This window comes from Cebus imitator, unplaced genomic scaffold, assembly GCF_001604975.1.
Source record: "Cebus imitator isolate Cc_AM_T3 unplaced genomic scaffold, Cebus_imitator-1.0 Scaffold12, whole genome shotgun sequence".
Lineage (NCBI taxonomy): Eukaryota > Metazoa > Chordata > Mammalia > Primates > Cebidae > Cebus > Cebus imitator.
The window spans coordinates 8,508,514-8,512,407 of record NW_016107327.1 but is presented as its reverse complement, the minus strand read 5'-3'; the positions used below and the strand labels follow the sequence as shown (position 1 = coordinate 8,512,407).

The 3,894-nt window shown below is 50.1% G+C and overlaps 1 protein-coding gene and 1 pseudogene across 2 annotated transcripts in view; both read left to right on the top strand.

Annotated features, from left to right (window-relative positions):
• The window catches only part of CABLES1 (Cdk5 and Abl enzyme substrate 1), a 129,992-nt gene that overhangs the window by 118,403 nt on the left and 7,695 nt on the right, over positions 1–3,894 (top strand). The gene's annotated exons all lie outside the window — the stretch shown is intronic.
• Positions 2,346–3,770, top strand: LOC108282712 (annotated as a pseudogene).

Below are 3,894 nucleotides of genomic sequence, written 5' to 3'. Positions count from 1 at the left end.
CCTTACTAGAATGATTGACGAGAATGATCCCCAAGCCACACTTTAGAACTCTGCCACCAGGAGGGTGCTGCTGCCTGGGACCAGGACTCTGGCTTCGGACTTGGGGAACTGGCACTGGCTGCTGGCTCCTGATCCATGCTACCCTGCCGTGGTCTACACCTGTTAAATGAGGACACAGAAGCTTAGTGACAGGACTTGAGGATTCCTGCCTTGAGCCTCTCAGCAGCAGAAGCAGCAGAAGCAGAGCCCTCGCTCCAGCCCTGCCTTCACATACCAGAGCATCCATTAGGAGGAGCCAGAACTGTTTTTGGAATCCTAGCTGCAAAGGAGTCAGGGAAGTGTAACCATTAGCTTTCCAGCCTCTGTAGCACAGCAGGGCATCCCAGGAGAAGGCTGGATGTTCAGATCATAGAGTGGAATGGAGTAGAGTCCCGGGGAGAGCAGCCTCAGCCCCGTGGGTTTAGGAGGAGGAGCCTGCAGAAGAGGCATCCCAAGCCAAACCAGGAGTAGGCAATAGCCAGACTAGGAGAATCTGATTAATAAGTCCCGTGGCTTTGGCACGTGGAAATCAGCTGGAAAACTCGTCATGAAGCAGAGCCCAGACTTGTTGCCATCTCCCGCTTTGTGTTCCTGATGAAATTTGCCAGCGTCTTTTACGTACATTTTGTTCTTTTTGATCTTCAAGATAAACCTGCGGAGCAGCCCCATCAGGTTTTCTCATCTCGTTTTGGAGAAGATGAGGGTGAGGCTCAGGGAGGTTGAGTAACTTTCTCCCTGTAGCCTGACTTGCTGAAGGCAGACTTGACCTGACCTGCCCCCTCACCCTGCCCCAGCTCTTTCCACTGCCAGCTGTCTTCTCGGACATCCTGGTTAGAGCCCTTGGGTAGGGAGCCGCTCTGTGCTGCTTATTCAGTACTATCAAGGAAAGAAAAACAGGAAGGCAGTGCCTGGGGTGCCAGCCGGAAGCAGCCACTCTTGGAGACCGGGATGCCCGCGCTGGGCCTGCCTGTGGTTCGCTCAGGTCTGGGGTGAGCCTTTTCACTTTTCTGAGCCTCTGTTGCAAACAAAGGTGGGACACATTTGCATACATCCTTTTAAGCAGTGAGAGCTCTCTTTCAAGGGAAGGGTCGCATGTATCTACAAATAAGGCAGAGCAAAGCAGAGCTGCTGTGGTTGCTGTGAGGGGGATCCAGTCCTCTCCCACGAGTCTTCAACAGAACCCAGCCTAAAAATCCACATGATCGATAAGCAGCAGGATATCCTTGGCGGCGCTCACAGGGCTCCAGGCCCCCAACAAAGGCAGGTGCCTGAGCCTGCTCACACCATGGCAAACCTCCTAACTTTCCTCTGTAGAGGATGAGTAGGAGGGGCCTGTCTCTGAGAGTTCAGCGCTCCTGGATGGGGGGTGAGGGGTTAAGAAGCAGGAGGAAGGTGCTGGTTACTTAGGAAACAGCAGGGTTGGCTGCTGGGCCCTCCAAGCTTGAGGTGAGCCTGTTAGATATGGTCCCCCATTCTACTGCCGGTTTCCAAAATGAAATCTTACATCCCGTTCAACCCAGAGGAGATATTTGTTGGAGATGAAATAGAGCCGTTCTTAAAAGTAGAAGGGAAACAAACCTGCCTTGGAGGGCTGCCACAGGGGCCCACTCTGCTTGACCTTGATGGTGAGAGCAATGTCCAAACACCATGCATGTGTCCAAATACTGTGGCATTGTACAGCTAGGCTGCCCCTTCCCTGCTCGTTGCAGAGCACGTAGTTAGCTGGGATCAGAATGGGCACATCTGGACCAGGTCAGGAGACCTTCCTGATTGGGCCAGAAAGACTATGTTTCAGAGGAAGAAGACGTGGCATTGCGTGCACCAAGTCCTCTTCCAGCCAAATGCTGGAAAACTCTGAACAAATCTGGTGGGATTGTTGGAGTTAATATTGCTGTGCTTTGCCGTTACTCACCAGAGAAGCAAAGACAGGACTATAAAGATCACTTTGAATTGGGATGTGCTGGCTGCTTGCCTGCTCCTTGCTACTAACTGACACCAAAGGCATTCCACACGTCCGCAGTAAAATCCTGTGTCCTATAAATGGAGGTGTTCAGAGAAAGCCACCAACTTCTGTTAGAGCTGTTAAGGAAGCCTTTGATGGGCTTTGCAGGTGTGAGTCATCCAGGGAATTGACCTTCACATCAAAATCTGTTGTTTCTTCTTTTCTGGGCTTTGGCTGATTAAGATTACGGCATGTATGCGGGGCGCAGTGACTCACGCCTGTAATCCCAGCACTTTGGGAGGCGGAGGTGGGTGGATAACCTGAGGTGAGAAGTTTGAGACCAGCCTGGCTAACATGGTGAAACTCCGTCTCTACTAAAAATACAAAAATTAGAGTAGTGCCTGGTGCTGGTGGCAGTTTGCCCGCAGGTGTGTGAAGAGAGACAGTCAGTGTGGAGGCCACAGGGGACTCGCCAGGATGAGCAGCACCTTAGCTAAGATCGCGGAGATAGAAGCTGAGATGGCTCAGACTCAACAAGGCCACAGCACACCACCTAGGGCTGCTTAAGGCTCGTCTTGTTAAGCTTCGTCGAGAACTCATTACTCCAAAGGGTGGTGGTGGTGGAGGTCCAGGAGAAGGTTTTGATGTGGCCAAGACAGGTGACGCTCGAATTAGATTTGTTGGTTTTCCATCTGTGGGAAAGTCAACACTGCTTAGTAACCTGGCAGGGGTGTATTCTGAGGTAGCCGCCTATGAATTCGCTACTCTGACCACCGTGCCTGGTGTCATCAGATGCAAAGGTGCCAAGATCCAGCTCCTGGATCTCCCAGGTATCATTGAATGTGCCAAGGATGGGAAAGGTACAGGTCATCAAGTCATTGCAGTGGCCTGAACCTGTAACTTCATCCTGATTGTTCTGGATGTCCTGAAACCCTTGGGACATAAGAATATAATTGAAAATGAACTGGAAGTCTTTGGCATTCGCTTGAACAGCAAACCCGTCAACATTGGCTTTAAGAAGAAGGACAAGGGAGGCATTAATCTCACAGCCACTTGACCCCAGAGTGAGCTGGATGCTGAAACTGTGAAAAGCATTCTGGCCGAATACAAGATTCATAATGCCGATGTGACTCTACAGCTGATGACCTCATTGGTGTGGTGAAGGAAACAGAGTTTATATCCCCTGTATCTACGTGCTAAATAAGATTGACCAAATCTCCATTGACAAATTAGATATCATCTATAAGGTGCCTCACTGTGTACCCATCTCTGCCCGTCACCGTTGGAATTTTGATGACTTATTGGAAAAGATCTGGGACTATCTGAAACTAGTGAGAATTTACACCACACCCAAAGGCCAGTTACCAGATTACACATCCCAGTGGTGCTTCTTATTCCAGGACCACAGTGGAGGATTTCTGCATGAAGATTCACAAAAATCTTATCAAAGAATTTAAATATGCTCTGCTCTGGGGTCTCTCTGTGAAACACAATCCTCAGAAAGTGGGTAAAGACCATACGTGGGAGGACGAGGATGTCATTCAAATTGTGAAGAAGTGAAACCTTCCCCCTTTCCCATCTGCCGGGTGAACCACAACAGCCTTCCCCATGAACAAGCACCCTACCCCAGTTCTTTCTGGCTTTGACAGTCACTGGATCAGGATCCAGGGGAGGGAGATGGAGGCACCCAAACTGGAACTTCATTGGTCTTACCTTGGTGTCACTGTGTATGTTGAACTGCATAAAAGACCTGGTAGGCTGGTCAGCTACATTAAAAAAAAAAAAAAAATTAGCTGGGAGTGGTGGTACATGTCTGTAGTCCCAGCTGCTCAGGAGGCTAAGGCAGGAGAATCACTTGAATCCAGGAGGTGGAGGTTTCAGTGAGCTGAGATTGCACCGCTGCATTCCAGCCT